Here is a 19,733-nt window from a genome sequence, read left to right on the forward strand (position 1 = left end):
TAGACAACCTATCAAATGCAGAGTTCAAAACACTGGTAATCAGGATGCTCACAGAAATGGTTGAGTATGGTTGCAAAATAGAGGAAGAATCGAAGTCTATGTAAAAGTGAAATAAAGAAAAATATACGGGGAACCAACAGTGCAAGGAAGAAAACTGGGACTCAAATCAATGATTGGAACAAAAGGAAGAAACAGACATTCAACCAGGACAGAATGAAGAAAAAGGGATTCAAATAAATGAGGAGAGGCTTAGGAACCTCCCGGACAACTTTAAATGTTCTAATACCTGAGTCAGAGAGATGCCAAAAGGAGAAGAGGAAGAGCAAGAAATTGAAAACCTATTTAAAAAAAATAATGAAAGGAAACTTCCCTAGTCTGGCAAAGGAAATAGACTCCCAGGAAGTCCAGGAAATCCAGACAATCCCAAAGAAGTTGGACCCAAGGAAGTACACACCAACCACATCATAGTTACATTACCCACGATTAAAGATAAGGAGAGAATCTTAAAAGCAGCAAGAGAAAAAGAAGACAATTACCTACAAAGAAGTTCCCAAAAGGTTTTGAGAAATCAGCTGATTTCACAAAAGAAACCCTGCAGGCAAGAAGGGGCTGGAAAGAAGTATTCCAAGTCACAAAGGGCAAGGACCTACATCCAAGATTACTCTATCCAGCAAAACTATCATTTAGAATGGAAGAGCAGATAAATTAAAGTGTTTCCCAGATAATGTCAATTTAAAGGAGTTAATTATCACCAAGGCTTCATTATATGAAACATTAAAGGGACTTATCTAAGAAAAAATCAAAACTATGAATAGTAAAATGACAACAAACTCACAACTATCAACTGAAACTAAAAACAAAAACAGAAACAAACAAGTAAAAAAGAAACAGAATCATAGAAATGGAGAATTATCAGGAGGGACAAGATGGGGAGAGAATGGTGGAAAAATGAACAGGGAATAAGAAGCATAAATGGTAGGTACAAAATAGACAGGGGGAGGTTAAGAATAGTATAGGAGATGTAGAAGCCAAAGAACTTATATATATGACCCATGGACATGAACTAAATGGGGGGGATACTGGAGGGTGGGGAAGTGCAGGATGGAGGGAGATAAAGAGCAGGAAAAATGTGGCCCCATAATAGCATAATCAATAAAATATACTTTAAAAAATGGAGAACATTTCAGGCAGAAGAAGACACATCCGAAGGCAAAAGATGTCTGCTAAATCTCAAGAACTAGTAAGCAAGCTGATGTGGCCAGAGTAGAGTGACAAATAGATAAATTAGGAAAGTGCTACAGAGAAAAATAAAGGAGGGAGAGAGATGGGGAGTAATGCTGTGTGTGTGTGTGTGTGTGTGTGTGTGTGTGTGTGTGTGTGTGTGTGTTTGGGAGGGGGCTAAAATTTAAATAAGCTTTATTCTGCCTTCCAAATGGTAGGTTTTGAAATAGTTTTGATTGTCCTAATCATATAGAAAGGTCACAATAATGACAGGAGCTTCCAAGCAATCCAGTGTAATAATGGCTCTTGTGTTAATTAAAAATATAAATTATATAAAGAAAATAGTAATGGTGAAATTGTAATTCTGCTTTTTCATATTTAAAAAAATTGTGTTCTTATCTAGGAAACACTCTTTAAGACATGAACAATAAACATCTCAAAATGAGAAGATAAAAGGAGATGTATAGTTGAGGTAGTTTTAAAATGTCCAGAAATTCTGACTATCTCTACCTTCAAAAAAATGGAGCTTAACTGCCCTTCCCTTAAGTGTGGGCTATATTCTTAGTGACTCACACTTAATACACAGGATGTGGTAGAAGTGATGGTAAAATCGTTTGAGTCTGGATCATTACAGGCATAACATATTCCTCCTTGCTGTCTCTCCTGGATCAGTGGCTTGGAGAGAAGCCTGCTACTGCAAAAAATATATATATCAAACAACCCAAGGCAGAGGTCTACCTGGAAAGGAACTGAGGCTTACTGCCAAAAGCCAAGAGTCATCTGCATAAGTTATCTTAAAAGCAAATCTTGACATACTTCGCAGATATAGAACAAACACTTCAAAAATTTATATGGAACTATAAACAACCCTGAATAGCTGCTGCAATTTTGAGAAAGAAGAACAAAGTAGGAGGGATCACAATACCTGATACCAAATTGTATTACAAGGCCACTGTAATCAAAACAGCCTGGTACTGGCATAAAAACAGGCACATAGACCAATGGAAAAGAATAGAGAGCCCAGAAATAAACCCAAGTCCCTACAGTCAATTAATATTCGACTAAGGGGGCAGCAACATAAAACGGACTAAAAATAGCCTCTTCAACAAATGGTGTTTGGAGAACTGAACAGCTACATACAAAAAAAATGAAACTTGAGCACCAACTTACACCATACACCAAAGTAAATTCAAGGTGGATAAAATACTTAAATATAAGCCGTGACACCATCAAAGTCCCAGAGGAGAACACTGGCAGGAAAATCTCAGATATTTCATGCAGCAACGTTTTTACTGATATGCCCCCGTTTTTACTGATAGAGCAAAGGACATAGAGGTAAAAATAAACAAATGGGATCTCATCAAAATTAAAAAGCTTTTGCACAGCTAAAGAGAACAGTATTAAAATTAAAAGAGAACCAACTATATGGGAAAACATATTTGCCAATGATACCTCACACAGGGTTTAATCTGCAAAATATACAAAGAACTTACATGACTCCACTCTAAGAAGACAAGTAGCCCAATTAAAAAGTAGGCCAAGGAGTTGAACAGACATTTCTCCAAGGAGAAAGAAGATCCAGAGACACATGAAAAGATGCTCAATATCACTAGCTATCAGAGGGATGCAAATTAAAACCATAATGAGATACCACTTCACACTGGTCAGAATGGACATCATAAACAAAGCAACAAACAACAAGTGTTGGAGAGGTTGTGGAGAAAAGGGGACCCTAATCCATTGTTGGTGGGATTGCAGACTGGTTCAACCACTATGGAAAACAGTATGGAATTTCCTCAGAAAACTCAAAATGGAACTGCCTTTTGACCCAGCAATTCCACTGCTAGGATTATATCCTAAGAATCCTGAAACACCAATCCAAAAGAACCTATGTACCCCAATGTTCATAGCAGCACAATTTACCATAGCTAACTGCTAGAAGCAACCTAGGTGCCGATCAGTACATGAATGGATCCAAAAACTATGGTACATTTACACAATGGAATTCTATGCAGCAGAAAGAAAGAAGGGGCTCCTACCCTTTGCAACAGCATGGATGTAAATGGAAAATATTATGCTAAGTAAAATAAGCCAGGCAGTGAAAGACAAATACCATATGATCTCACCTTTAACAGGAAGCTAAACAACAAAACAAACAAGCAAGCAAAGACATTGAAATAGAGAACAGGCTGACAGTGACCAGAAGGGAGAGGAAAGGGAATTTCAGGGAAAAAGGGGAAAGATTCACAGGAACATGTATAAAGAGCACATGGACAACAACTAAGAAGGGTGGAAATGGGAGGGAGGTGGGGAACACTGGGAGAGGTGGGCTGGGATGGGAGTAAAAGACAGAAAACTGTATTTGAACAACAATTAAATTTAAAAAAAAATTTTTAGCCCTGGCTGGTATAGCTCAGTGGATTGAGTGAGGGTCTGCGAACCGCACAATCGCAGTTCGATTCCCAGTCAGGGTACGTGCCTGGGTTGCAGGCCGGTTCCCTGCAGGCCAGTTCCCAGCAGGGGATGCATGAAAGGCAACCATACATTGATGTTTCTCTCCCTCTCTCCTTCCCTTCCCCTATGAAGATAAATAAATAAAATCTTAAAAAAAATTTTTTAAAAGCAAATCTTCCAATACCAGTCAAGCAATTACTGCTTCCTAGCCATTGTCCTCTTACTGCACTTCCTGAGAAACCATGATTCAGAACTACTTAGCTAAGCTGAAACTGAAACTGCAAGATAAAAAGTTTGTCATTTAAAGTCATTAAGGTTTAGGGGTAATTTGTTACATAGTAATAGATAACTCAATAGAAATACTCAAAACATTTTTATGGAATAAATAATGGAAGAAGTTACCCTTTAAAGAGCTGACCTTTAAAAAATAACTAAAAGTAGATTCCAAGATGGCTCCTAAATAGGTAAAAGCTACACTCACCTGCTCCTGGCCCCACACCAGATTTACAGCTAAATTATATAGCAACCAACCTGAATAACCAACTGAAAGCTAGCTGAACTGAATATAATAACCAAGGATTTACAGAAGAAGCCACATTGAGATGGGTAAGAAGGCTGGAGATATGGAAAGGGTTAGCCTCCATAGCCAGGTGTGGTGATTGGGAAGCTGAAGGAATACTGTGGCTGCAAAACTCCCTCCCTCCAGGAGCATGGGATCTCAACCCCATGCAGGAATCCAATCCCAGAGCAACAGAGATGAGAAGAGGAGCTCACATAGCATCCCATGGTGAAAATCAGCGGGGATTCAGTCCACCGGGGAGATCCAGACCTCACCTTCCCTGGGACAAGCACTCTATTGTTATAGCACCAGCCTGGGAAGTGTACTACCAGGCCCCTAACTGCTGGTGAAGCCACTCTGCTGTGCTCAGGCCCTGCAGAGGGATCTGCTGGCTGTAACCAGTAGTGACTTTTAGGGTCCTCCTTTTATGGGGAGGCTCCTGCCAGAAACTCAGACAGTGACCATACTGTGTGGCCTTAGAAAGAGGGCTTGTCTCTCCAAACTCAAGCACCCATCAGTGACCCTCTCTCCACACATTGAATCACATGGCCCTCTCTGTCCTGCTGAGTTCAGCCACACGGGAGGACTGAAATACCATGTAGAGCTGGAACTTTTGAAGAGTGTTTCCCAGGGAAGCTTTTATCCATGGGCCAGACAGGTGGGTGCTGGGATATGCGGCTACATTGCAGGGGAATATTGGAGGCCACTCCTATCCCCTCTGTGAGTTCAACCCATGCTAACTGGGATAAGGAAGAAGTGTCTGCCTCCTACCCACAGGTTTGCAGGTGCTACTTTCAATGGGAGACTGTGAGAGACTGTTAGGATCAGCCCTTCCAAGTACCAGATACCCCACCCCAATGAACTCAGTTCTTCAGAGCAAAGGGAAAGCAGCTCAGAGCTGGGACATTCAAACTGTAAGTCCCTTGGGGGCTATTATCTTGGATGGGGATGATGTGCTTAGTTTAGCCCCCTCCTTGGGGCTGGGCTGGCATCATGCCCAATGGAAGACCCTTTTGATATGTCCCTCTGAACCCAGGGTGGGTGAGCTTATTCTTGCATTGGGCATGCAATATATGGGTATAAACCTATCCCATGCCCCTCCTGGCAGAAATAGAGTTGGAGATTCTGGAAGAAGCTAAGTGGCTTGGCTCTGGAGTAGGGGCCACTTTCCCCTCATTAAGAACCCTATGTGACCCCCAAGGATAGTAGGGGACCCACTATCTTTGTCCTCCCAACTACATTTGTCCTATCCTACTGAGCTCACGACCTGTGGAAGAGTCTTTGGTTTGTGGTCAGCCAGAATCCACTATACAATATTTCTTCAGGAGGCTCTGGAAGAAGATCAGGCAACCTCGGGAGCAGGCAGAGTAGTTGATAGGTGGAGGTGGACCTCAGGGAATGTCAGCCTTTTACAGATCAGCCCATAACTCTAAGCTGGAGGAAACTGACCATTATATACAGATTGACCTCTCCCACACATATCCAGGCCCAGTAGAAACAGCCACAAACAGAGAACAGAGTGGTAGCTTCAGACAGGTAGCCCAAGAACAGTTACACACAATGTCTGACATCAACCTGTACCTGAACCCTGTCCAAGTGGAAGCAAAACCAACACAAACAGTGGTGGGCTTCAGACCACACCAGGGTTAGACTCAACTAGCCACCTAAGCAGCACACAGAAAGGGGGATTCCTGCAAGCACCAGACCCTGATGGGAAAACTCTGCCTCAGGGGGGATGGCCCTGCACAATAGCTCATATATGGTAACTGAGGTTTACCCTTTTAGTCAGCCAGCCTGAATGGTTAACTCCACCCACAAAAGGGCCAATAACATTCAAAATTCAATGACAACAGGAAGATGTACATAACCTACAATAAATATTCCTGGAGAATGGAGTTCAGGTTACCTGGAAGATAAGATACTTTCATCCAAAAGTCATCACAACAAATTTGGGTGTCATAGCAGATCTACCTAACACACACAAACAAAAAGAGGAGATGAAGAAATACTCCCCAAATGAAAAAGAAAAAAAACAAGAGAAATCCCTAGAAAAATAATTAAATGAAATGGAAGCAACCCAAATACCAGATACAGAGTTTAAAACAATTGGTATAAGGATGTTCAAGGAACTTAGGGGAAAATGGATAATCTCAGTGAGAATTTAAACAAAGAGATAGTTAGCATGAAAAGGGACACAGAAACCATAAAAAAGAACCAGTCAGAAATGAAGAATACAGTATCTGAAATGAAGAATACACAGAAAAAATCAACAGCAAATTAGATGAAGCAGAGGATCAAATCAATGATTTAGAGGACAAGATAGTATTAAGCACCCAAGCAGATCAGAGAGAGAGAGAGAAATGTTGGTTCTCATAGTTTTCTTTCTTTTTTTAAATTATTTTATTGTTGTTCAATTACAGTTGTCTGCATTTCCCCCCTGCCACTCCTCCTGACCCCAGCCAAACCCACCTCCCTCGCTTGCTTCCACCCTACCCCTTGGTTTTGTCCATGTGTCCTTTATAGTAGTTCCTGAAATACTTCCCCCCACTATGCCCTCCCCTTCCCTTCTGGCTGAAACACCAATCCAAAAGAACCTATGTACCCCAATGCTCATAGCAGCACAATTTACAACAGCCAAGAGAGAAAATGTTTTTAAATGAATAAAATCTAAGGGACCTCTGGGACAACATCAAGCATAACAACATCTGCACATCTGCATCATAGGGGTACCAGAAGGAGAAGAGAGAGTAAGGGATAGAAAACTTGTTTGAAGATACAATGGCAGAAAACTTCAATTTGGTAAAGCAAAAAGCCACACAAGTTCAGAAAGCACAGAGAGTCCCAAACGAGATAACCCAAAGACACCCACACCAAGACACATAATAATTAAAATGCCAAAAATTAAAAAAAGAAAGGACCTCGCCCCTACATACAGTGTCACAACCCAGTGACCCGGGTGGCCCACGCTGGTAAACTAAGGCTCCGCTCCTCATACCTAACAGGCACGAACAGACCAAAACATGGCTCAAGAACAACTCAGAGCCCCAGAGCCCATAAATCTAAGCAACGAAGAAATACCCAAACTTTCAGATGCACAGTTCAAAACACAGGTGCTCAGGATACTCACAGAACTGGTTGATTTTAGTCACAAATTAGAGGAACATATGAAGGCTAAACTAATTGAAATGAATGGAAATGCACAGGAAACTAATAGTGATGGAAAGGAAACTGGGACTCAAATCAAAGGAGTGGACCAGAAGGAGGGAAAAAATGACCAAACAGAAAAGGATGAAGAAACAAGAATTCAAAAAAATGAGGAGAGGCTTAGGAACCTTCAGGACATCTTTAAATGTTCCAACATCCAAATTATAGGGGTACCAGAAGGGGAAGAGGAACAGCCATGAGTGGAAAATTTATTTGAACAAATAATAAAGGAGAACTTCCCCAGTCTGGCAAAGGAAATAGACTTCCAGGAAATCCAGGAAGCTCAGAGAGTACCAAAGAAGTTGGACCCAAGAAGAAACACACCAAGGCACATCATCATTACATTAGCCAAGATTAAAATGAAGGAGAGAATCCTAGAAGCAGCCAGAGATAAGGAGACAGTCACCTACAAAGGAGTGCCCATCAGACTGTCAGTGGATTTCTCAAAAGAGACCTTACAGGCAAGAAGGGGCTGGAAAGAAGTATTCCAAGTCATGAAATCCAAAGACCTACATCCAAGATTGCTCTACCCAGCAAAGCTTTCATTTAGAATGGAAGGGCAGATAAAGTGCTTCTCAGATAAGATCAAATTCAAGGAGTTCATCATCACCAAGCCCTTATTATATGAAATGTTAAAGGGACTTACCTAAGAAAAAGAAGATAAAAAAGATGAACAGTGAAAGGACAGCAAACTCACAGTTATCAAGAACCACACCTAAAACAAAAGCAAACTAAGAGGACAGCTAGATCAGGAGCAGAACCATAGAAATGAAGATCACATGGAGGGTTAGCAACAGGGGAGTGGGAGAAGGAGAAGGGGGGAGAAGGTACAGAAAATAAGTAGCATAGATGGTAGGTAGAAAATAGATAGGGGGAAGGCAAGAATAGTATGGGAAATATAGAATCTAAAGAACTTGAGACACGTAGTCATAAACTAAAGGGGAAGAAATGGTGGGGGAGGGGGTGTGCAGGGTGAAGGGGAATAAAGGGGGGTAATAGAACAACTGTAATGGCATAATTAATAAAATATACTTAAAAAAGAGAGAGGATCTAAAAAGCTGCAAAGGAAAAGCAATTAGTTACCTACAAAGGAGCTCCTATAAAACTGTCAGCTGCTTTCTCAACAGAAACACTTCAAGCCAGAAGAGAATGGCATGAAATATTCAAAGTGATAAAAAGCAAGAACCTATAACCAAAGCTACTCTATCCATCAAGGCTGTCATTTAAAATTGAAGGTGAAATAAAGAACATCCCAGGAATAAAAAGCTAAAGGAGTTCATTACCACCAAACCAGTATTGCAATAAATGGTAAAGGGCCTGCTTTAAGAAGGAAGGAAGGAAGGAAGGAAGGAAGGAAGGAAGGAAGGAAGGAAGGAAGGAAGGAAGGAAGGAAGGAAGGAAGGAAGGAAGGGAGGGAGGGAGGGAGGGAGGGAGGGAGGGAGGGAGGGAGGGAGGGAAGCAATCAAGAGAGGAACATAGGTACAATATAAAGAATAAAATGGCAATAAATATGTATCAATAATGACCTTAAATGTAAATGGATTAAATGCTCCAATCAAAATATAGGGTAGCTGAATGGATAAGAAAACATGATGCATATATATGCTGTCTACAAGAGACCCACCTAGAACAAAAGATACACACAGACTGAAGGTGAAGGATGGAAAAATGTTCTATACAAATGGAAAAATGAAAAAAAGCAGCAGTAACAATACTTATATCTGACAAAACAGACATCAAAACAAAGGCCATAAAAAGAGATAAAGAAAGTCAGTCACTACATAATAGTAAAGGGATCAATCCAAAAGAGGATATATCATATTTTTTGGACTGTAAGACACACGTTTTAGAGAAAAATAGGAAAAAAATTTTGAAGTAAAAAATGTGGTAAAATATTTAATAATATAAGTAACATAATATTTCACAAATGTAAATGTAAACAGAACTCAACAGCAGCTTTAACAACCATTATTCCTCCCAAATTTGGGGCAGGGACAGTGCATCTTATAGTCTGAAAAATATGGTAACTACTGTAAATACATATGCACCCAACATAAGAGAACCTAAGCATATAAAGAAAATCATAGTGGACATAATGCAGTCATAGTAGAGAATTTTAATACCCTGCTGTTTTAAATACCCCCTTTTAAATCTCCACTTATTTAAATACCCCATCTATTTAATACCCCCAATAGATAGATATTCCTGACATAATATCAACAAGGCAACAGTGATCTTAAACAACACAGTAGATCAGATGGATTTATTGATATTTACAAAATATTTCATCCTAAAGCAGCAGAAAATACAATCTTCTCAAGTGCACATGGAATATTTCTAAGACAGGCCACATGTTAGGACACAAAAGAAGTTTTAACAAATTCAAGAAGACTGAAATTATATCGAGCATCTTCTCTGACCACAATAGTATGACACTAGAAATCAGCTACAACTAAAAATAAACTGAAAAACATTCAAACACCAGGAGGCTAAGCAGCATGCTATTAAACAAAGAATGGGTTAGCAATGAGATCAAGGAAAATAAAAAACAATCAGAAAACAAATGAGACTTCCGCCAAGATGGAGGCATAGCTGGAGACGCTGTGCTTCCTCACACAACCAAGTTTAGAGACAACTAAATAATAGCAACATAAAACACAGCCAGAACACAGAAAATTGAACTTTTCGGAAGTCTGATAACAACAAATTCTTCAGCCTGACCAGTAAGAGGGGTGAAACCAGCAGCTGGCGGAGCGGGGTTGCACAGGAAAACTTGGTTGGATGGACTCAGACGCTCAGAACCCAGGCCCAGGGTTGGACCTAGTGAGCGACCCAGCGAGCGACTGCGGGAAACAGCGAGGGAGCAGGGCTGCAGGTTGACTGTGGTCGCACATTCGTGTGTGGATAGACAAGCGAGGGAGTGGGCGATTGGACGAGAGCCAGCAGCCCCAGCGGCAAGCAGAGGCAGAGGGCACCGCCATTTCCCCGCTCTAACCCTGCCTCCACATACAGTGTCATAACCCAGCAACCTAAGTGGCCCTGCCCCGGTGAACAACCTAAGGCTCCGCTCTTCCCAGCTGCTAGAAACAGCAGTGGGGGCCGCCATTTCCCCACTCTGATCCCGCCTCCACATACAGAGTCACAACCCAGCAACCTGGGAGTCCAAGGCTCCACTCCTCAGACTTAACGGGTGCAAACAGACCAAAAATGGCTCAAGAAGATCTCAAAGCCCCAGAGCCTATAAATCTAAGCAATGAAGAAATAGCAAAACTCTCAGATGCACAGTTTAAAACACTAGTGATCAGGATCCTCACAGAACTGGTTGATTATAGCCACAAATTAGACAAACATATGAAGGCAAAACTAATTGAAATGAATGGAATTGCACAGGAAACCAATAGCAATGAAAAGGAAACTGGGACTCAAATCAATGGAGTGGACCAGAAGAAAGCAAATAATGGTCAAACAGAAAAGAGTGAAGAAGCAAGAATTCAAAAAAATGAGGAGAGTCTTAGGAACCTCCAGGACATCTTTAAACGCTCCAACATCCGAATTATAGGGGTACCAGAAGAGGTACAGCCAGAAGTGGAAAACTTATTTGAACAAATAACAAAGGAGAATTTCCCCAATCTGGCAAAGGAAATAGACTTCCAGGAAATCCAGGAAGCTCAGAGAATCCCAAAGAAGTTGGACCCAAGAAGAAACACACCAAGGCACATCATCATTACATTAGCCAAGATTAAAATGAAGGAGAGAATCCTAGAAGCAGCAAGAGATAAGGGGACAGTCACCTACAAAGGAGTCTCCATCAGATTGTCAGCTGATTTCTCAAAAGAGACCTTACAGGCAAGAAGGGGCTGGAAAGAGGTATTCCAAGTCATGAAATCCAAAGACCTACATCCAAGATTACTCTATCCAGCAAAGCTTTCATTTAGAATGGAAGGACAGATAAAGTGCTTCTCAGATAAGATCAAATTCAAGGAGTTCATCATCACCAAGCCCTTATTATATGAAATGTTAAAGGGACTTACCTAAGAAAAAGAAGTTTAAAAAATATGAACAGTGAAAGGACAACAAACTCGCAGTTATTAACAACCACACCTAAAACAAAAGCAAACTAAAAGGACAGCTAGATCAGGAGTGGAAACATAGAAATGATGATCTCAAGGAGGGTTAGCAACAGGGGAGTGGGAGGAAGAGAAGGGGGAGAAGATACAGAAAATAAGTAGCATAGACAGTAGATAGAAAATAGATGGGGGGAAGAATAGTATGGGAAATATAGAATCTAAAGAACTTGAGACACATGGTCATAAACTAAAGGGGGGGTAATGGTGGGGATGGGGGGGTAGGGTGGAGGAAAATGAAGGGGGCAATAGAACAACTGTAACAGCATAATCAGTAAAAAAATAAATTAAAAAAAAGAAAAGAAAACAAATGAAAATGAACATACAACAATTCAAAATCTATGGGAAACAGCAAAAGCAGTCATCAGAGGAAAGTTCATACCATTACAAGTCTACCTCAAGAAACAAAAAAAAAAAATCTCAAATACACAATCTAGCCCTATAACTAAAAGAACTGGAAAAAATAAAGTCCAGAGAACATAGAAGGAAGGAAATAATAAAGATCATAGTGTAAATAATGAATATGGAGACTAAAAAAAATAGTAAAACCAAGAGCTGGTTCTTTGAAAAGATAAATAAGGTTGACAAACTTTTAACCAGACTCATTAAGAAAAAAAGAGAGAATCTAAATATACAAAATCAAAAATAAAAGAGAAGAAGCGACAACTGACATCACAGAAATACAGGGATTGTAAGAAAATACTATGAACAGCTACATGCCAAAAAACTAGACAACCTTGGTGAATGAATAAATTCCTAAAAACATAGTTTTCCAAAACTGAACCAGGAAGAATCAGAAAACCTGAATAGACCAATTACAGCTAATGAAATTGAAGCAGTAATAATAAAAAAAACTCCCAGCAAACAAAAGTCCTGGACCAGATGGCTTCACAGGCAAATTTTACCAAACATTAAAAGAAGAACTAAGCCCTGGGTGTGTAGCTCAGTGGATTGACTATGGGCTGTGAACCAGAGGGTCACCAGTTCAATTCCCACTCAGAGCACATGGCTGGGTTATGGGCCAGGTCCCCAGTCGGGGCCACATGAGAGGCAACCACACATTGATGTTTCTCTCTTTCTCCCTACCTTCTCCTCTCTCTAAAAATAAATAAATAATAGTAAAAAAATTTTTTAAAGAACTAACATTTATCTTTAACTATTTAAAAAAATTCAAGAGAAGGGAAGACTTCAAGCTCTTTACATAAGGCCAGCATTATTCTAATTCTAAAACCAGGATAAGACAATATAAAGAAAGGAAAGTTGAGGCCAATATCTTTGATGAACATAGATGCTAAAATCCTCAACAAAATATTAGCAAACCGAATCTAGCTACACATTAAAAATATCATACACCATGGTCAAGTAGGATTTATTCCAGGGATGCAGGGTTGGTACAATATTTGCAAATTAATAAACATGATACATCAAGTAAACAAAATAAAAAATAAAAATCACATGATCATATCAAAAGAAAGCATTTGTTAAAATCCACCCAGCATCCCTTTATGACAACAACTCTCAGAAAAGTAGGAATAGAGGGATCATACCTCAATATAATAAAGGCTATATATGACAAACCCACAGTCAACATCATACTCAATGGGCAAAAACTAAAAGCACTGACCTAAATATCAAAACAAGACAGGATGCCCACTTTCACTACTCTTATTCAACATAGTACTTAAAGTTCTAGCCACTGCAATAAAAAAAAAGAAATAAAAGGCATCCATGTTGGAAAGAAAAAAGTAAATCAGTCATTACTCACAGATGACATAATATTGTACATAGAAAACCCTAGATACCACCAAAAAAAACTACTAGACCTAATAAATGAATTAGGCAAAGTAGCAGGATACAAAATCAGTACTCAGAAATTGATGGCATTTTTATACACCAATAATAAACTATCATAAACAGAAACTAAGAAAACAATTGCATTTACTACTGCAACAGGAAAAAAATAAGGTACCTAGGAATAAATTTACCCAAGGAAGTAAAAGACCTATACTTGAAAAACTATAGAACACTGAAGAAGTAAATTGAGGAAGATACAAAAAGTGGAAGCATACACCATGTTCATGAACTAGAAGAATTAATGTCATTAAAATGTCCATACTACCCAGAGCAATCTATAGATTCAATGCAATTCCTATTGAAATACCAATGGCATACTTCAGAGACACAGAACAAATATTCCAAAAATTTATATGGAACCAAAAACCAAGACACCAAATAGCCTCTCAGCAATCCTGAGAACAACAAAGTTGGAGGTGTCACAATACCTGATATCAAACTATACCATAAGCCCACTATAATCAAAAGAGCCTGGCACAGGCGTAAGAACAGGCATATAGATCAATGCAACAGAACAGAAAGCCCAGAAATAAACCCTTGCCTTTATGGTCAATTAATATTTGACAAAGGAGGGGAAAGCATACAATGGAATAAAGACAGTCTCTCCAATAAATGATGCTGGGAAACTGGGCTGGTAGATGCAAAAAAAAAAAAAATGAAACTAGGCCACCCATACATACCATACACAAGAATAAACTCAAAATGCATAAAAGACTTAAATATAAATTGTAAAACCATAAAAATACTACAAGAAAACATAGACAGCAAAATTTCAGATATTTTGTGTAGCAGTATTTTTGCCAATATACCCCCTAGTGGAAGGGAAACAAAGGAAAAACAAATGGGACTACCTCAAATTAAAAACCTTCTGCACAGCTAAAGTAAACATTATCAAAATGAAGAGGGAACCCACCATATGGGAGAAAATATTTGCCAATGATACATCCAATAAAGCTTTAATTTCCAAAATATATATACAACTTACACAACTCAACACCAGGAAGACAAACAACCCAACTGAAAAATGGTCAAGAAACCTGAATAGACACATCTCCAAGGAGGGTATACAGATGGCTAACAGACATGAAAAAATGTTCACTGTGACTAATCATCAGAGAGACGCAAATTAAAACCATAAAGATATATCACCTCCCACCTGACAGAATGGCTATCATCAATAAACCAACAAACAACAAGTGTTGGTTGAGATTGTGAAGAAAAGGAAACCTTCAATGCACTGTTGGTGGAAATGCAGATTGGTGTGGTCACTGTGCAAACAATATGGAGATACCTCAAAAAATTAAAAATGGAACTGCCTTGTGATCCAGTGATCCCACTGGAATATATATTTGGAATATATCCAAGGAATCCCAAAACACTAATTCAAAAGAATATGTGCACCCTTATGTTCATTGTAGTGTTATTTATAATAGCCAAGATCTGGAAACAGTATAATGCCCATCAGTAGATGATTGGATAAAAAACGTGTGGGATATTTACCCAAAGGAATGCTAGCAGCTGAGGGAAAAAAAGAAGGAAATATTACCTTCTGTGACAGCATACATGAACTTGGAGATTATTATGCTAAGTGAAATAAGCCAGTCAGAGAAACACAAATAACATATGATTTCACCTATATATGGAATCTAATGAACAAAAACTGATGAACACAATAGAAAGAGAGACATAGATACATGACATCTGCTAGAGGTGAAAGGGATGAAAGAAGGTAAAGGGATTAAACCTAAATATATATATATATATATATATATATGTGTGTGTGTGTGTGTGTATATATACATATGTGTATATATATATACATATATAATGTTTTATATAACACAGAGATTCAGAGAACAGTGCAGTGATAACCAGAGGGAAAAGGGAGTGGGGACTAGGTAGAGGTGGGCAAAGGGGAGAAAAATGGGGATGAAAAAAGACTTTGCTTGGGGGGGCACACGACGCAGTGTGCAGATGATGGTTTATTGAGTTGTACACTTGAAACCTGTATGGTTTTGTGAACCAACGTCACCTCAATAAATTCAACTTAAAGATAAAAAAAATAGTGCAGGAAAAAATATACAATGGGGAAAATCTGACAAAATCCAATTAAATTTAAATGCAGGTACACTCTAATGCCAGTATGTGCCAAACTGTTACTTCTTCTGAGAGTAACTTCCAAAGCAGAATGCATTGTTTTAGGCTGATATCTCATGAAGAAATACTTTTTTTCTAGAAACATTTAATAAAAGCACCTCTTATTTTTACTATGTTCAACAGTGTCTTAACAATAGAAATTCAGCAAATAAAGATAAATACTTTGTTCTGGGAGAAATATTTAAAAATTTAAATGACTAAAAGTAATCTCTTCTGAGTAAATAAATTTAATACTGTCCCTCTAAATTCCAGAAAAACTAACAGCAGCTTTAGCCTCAAACGCTCCCTCCACATATCCACAGCATAATCTCAAAGATTACGAGAATTCAAACATTCTTTCTCAGCTCTCAAATTAGAAATTTTTCTCTGTTTCAAACCTCATCCCACAAATCAGACAACTGGTATCCAATTACTGGGAGAGTAATTAGATACCTAAACTGTACACCCAATGATGTAAGGATGATGATGACCACATGCATTGATGTTCAATCCCCAACCCTGGTCATCCTTTTCTTTCCCCCTTTACCTGTAACATTCACTTACTGAGGTTGGTGACTTCAAATTAGGGCATTCTACCAACCCAAAGGATCTGTTTCCATTTTGTCCTCTCTTTTTTTAACTTTTCAGTCTTTTCCCTGAATCAGTAATGCTAGCTGTACTCCAACACTGCTACCCACTTTTTTTCCCTTGAGTAACATTCCAAACACTCCACCTTATATATGGAATCTATTTCCTAGAAACACTCTTTTGAGCCAAGTAGAATTTCTGTATGTGAATTTAACATTTTGTTTTAGGCAAATCCTAGCACTTTTATATTAGCTATTTTCCATTCCCGAAACTCCCCTTTGATAGCAGAAGATTCCCCCTGACAGAATTCTCTCTCTCTTTTTCTAGAATGCTGGCCTTAAAAACCCTTTAAAGCTGGTCACTGCTAAACTGGGCACTCTCTTCATGGGGAATCGGCCAACTGACTGCCCTAAGTCTGGAAAGAGTGCAGTAAATTTTTAATTTGAAAAAAACAACAGAGTAGTAGATACAATAAAACATTAATCAGTATTCTTAATTTGATAATTTGTATAATTGAGTCTAAACTCCATTACCATTTACAATTAAAATGTGAACAAAGAATAACTATTCTTAAACAATACAAACAAAAGACTTTATTGAGAAATGTTTAAAATATTCAAGCTGGTTTTATTTTTTAATTATTTTACTGTTGTTCAAGTACAGTTGTCTTCTAAATGACCTGAAAATACTTCAGTAGTATCCACAAGAAGATAAGTAATTCATAAGTTACAAACACATCATTTTTATCTACTCTCTCAAGTAGTTTTCCTAAGAACCTCCTCAAGGTAGCTTTGTCAAAGATTGTTCCCTTACATTCAAATAATAAGTTTCACATATTTAAATATTCCATTATTCAGACTTTTCACTAATTTAGACTTACTTATCCTTTCTAAATAAGTGAGGTTACTGCATATAAACAAACACCATCCTAGAGATCATTAACTGGGCTCTTTTATTTCAAACTACTGTAATAAATAATGCCTTCAATAATACTCATGTTCTCAGCCTAATCATTTAATTAAGTACTTTATCATACTCTACCAAGAGTACGTTAAAAGGATGTTTAAAAAATAACATGCAACAACAACTGGCTTTGGGAAACTACCTTATTACAGACACAGTTTACTAATTTGGTGCCAGTAAAATCAAGTCAAATAAACATATTCACACCATATTTAAAAATTCAATAGGCTTGTGCTTGCTTCAGCAGCACATATACTAAAAATTCAATAGGCTTGTTTTCAGCTTTCAAATCCACTCTGTGTCTTGCTGGTGCTTATAAACCACCAGGCAGCAATGAGAAAATGTAACTGTCATAATTTTAAAATAGTGTTGAAATTCTCAGTTTCTAAATTTCAGCTCTGGATGGTATGGCTCAGCAGATGCAGTGGTGGCCAATGAGCCAAAGGGTCACCAGTTTGATTCCCAGTCAAGGCACATGCCTGGGTTGCAGGCCAGGTCCCCAGTAGGGGGTGCTGGAGAGGCAACCACACATGGATGTTTCTCTCCATCTATTTCTCTCTCCCTCCCCCTTCTCTAAAAATAAAAATAAAATAAAAAATCTTTTTAAAAAGTATGTTTAAAAAAATTCATAGCGGAGTACTAAAATTTAAGAAATAAAATGTTATCAAAATGTCAAAGAGCTACAGTAGTTAAAATAATGTGGTAGTGGCACAGAAAACAGCAAATGAATCAATGAGACCAAAGAGTCCAGAATTTTTATTCACACATATATGTGAATTCAGTAGCTGCTAAGATGGACTAGTTGATCTCACCTCATACTAAAACAAAAAAAATTTCAGGAAATTAAAACTTTTTAAAATATTTCAAATTATTAAAAGAAAACCGCAGAGTACTGGGAAAATGGAGACAATTGTATTCAAACATTAATTTAAAATGATTTAAAAATTCTTTTAAACTGTAGAAAATATTCTTGTAGTTCTTGAGACAAGAACTTGTCTCAAAATCAAAACAAGGCAAAGTACAGAGGATTTTCAAGCCAGTGAAACTACTCTGTTTGATAGTATAATGGTGGATAAATGTCATTTTACATTTGTCCAAATCCAAAGAGTAAACATCAAGAGTGAGCCTTAATGTAAACTATGGACCCTGGATAATAATGATGTTTCAACATAGGTCCATCAATCATAACAAATGTACTCTAGTGGAGGATGTTGCTAATAGGGGAGGCTATGTACATTTGGGGGCAGCAAGTAAATGGGAAATCTCTGTACCTTCTGCTTAGTTTTGCTATGAATTTAAAACTGCTATAAAAAATAAAGTCTATTCAAATTTGTAATAGCATAATCAATTATTATTGAGAATTAGGAAGAGAAATGCTCTGTATACAGAACATTCTTATTGCTTGAAGTTTTTGCCATTACTATACCTCACTTAAAAGTTTTTCTTAGTGCCTTGGCATGGTTCAGTGGATTGAGGACTGGCCTGTGAACTGAAAGTCTGCAGGTTCGATTCCTGGTCAGGGCACATGTGCTTGGGTTGCAGGCCAGGTCCCCAGTTGGGTGCATGTGAGAGACAACCCGTTGCTGTTTCTCTTACCCACACATACACATTGATGCTTCTCTTCCTCTTTCTCCCTTTCTTTCCCTCTCTCTAAAAAATAAATTAAAACTTTACAAATATTAGTTGGATAAATTAATAAAAAACAAAATTAACCCAAATAGGCATAAGAATAAATATGACATGAATAGTCCTAACAGGTACCAAATAAAAAAACTTTTTTCTTTGCAAAAAATTTTTAAAGAATAAAATGTAAAATGTAATACAATTTTATCTATAGAACAGACAATATGTCAAATCTAAAAAAGTTTCAAATGATATAAATGAGGATGTCACTTTTTCCATGACATTTAATAATTACATGATTTTTAAAGTAGAACTAAGATCTTGGTCAGTAGTCAGATGTTAATTAAAATTATTTGGTCACTGAAAAATATATAGAGAGAGGTATAGATATCTATATCTATGCATATATAGATATATATATACCATATCATTATGTTGTATGCCTGAAACTAACATAATGTCATACATTATACATAAATTTTAAAAATAATTTTATCAGCAGTAAATCTAATACCTTTGCTTCTTCGAGTTCCTTGTCAGCAGTATCCACCACAAAGTTTTTCTCTTTTTCTAGTTGCTCTGTTAATTGGTCAATTTTAATCAATTCTTTACAAAGATGCTCATTGTGGCTGGTTAAATCGTCTATTTGACTGCTTACCACCTCTTTACTATCCAAGAGTTTCCTAACATATTCTTCCAAGCAATGATTGGTCTGTTTGAGATCTTCAATCTGTTATAATTGGAAAGAAAATAATCAAATTAAAATATTTCCTTAGCTTCCATTTGAGGAGTACAACAATGCAGAAATGCAGGTTTGCCTCCCTGGCAAGGAGACTCAATGACATATCTTTTTTACTTTATGAATTTTGTGCCATGTGAATATTTTCCCTATCTGAAAAATATACCAAATGAAAATTTAAAGGTTTATAGCTATATCTTTCAAGACAATTTACAGTTTAATAAAAATTACTATTGATTTTTAACCAAACTATTAGAAAAATTATCAA

General features: G+C 37.8%; 1 protein-coding gene across 1 annotated transcript in view; it reads right to left on the bottom strand.

Annotated features, from left to right (window-relative positions):
* The window catches only part of TSGA10 (testis specific 10), a 139,345-nt gene extending 119,946 nt beyond the window's left edge, over positions 1-19,399 (bottom strand). The window contains exon 1 of the mRNA XM_053664511.1: positions 19,241-19,399. The gene's annotated coding sequence lies outside the window, so the exon portion shown is untranslated. The remainder of the gene's footprint in view (positions 1-19,240) is intronic.
* Positions 19,400-19,733: the final 334 nt, after the last annotated feature.

Source organism: Artibeus jamaicensis, unplaced genomic scaffold, assembly GCF_021234435.1.
Source record: "Artibeus jamaicensis isolate MK-2021 breed Jamaican fruit bat unplaced genomic scaffold, CSHL_Jam_final contig_384, whole genome shotgun sequence".
Lineage (NCBI taxonomy): Eukaryota > Metazoa > Chordata > Mammalia > Chiroptera > Phyllostomidae > Artibeus > Artibeus jamaicensis.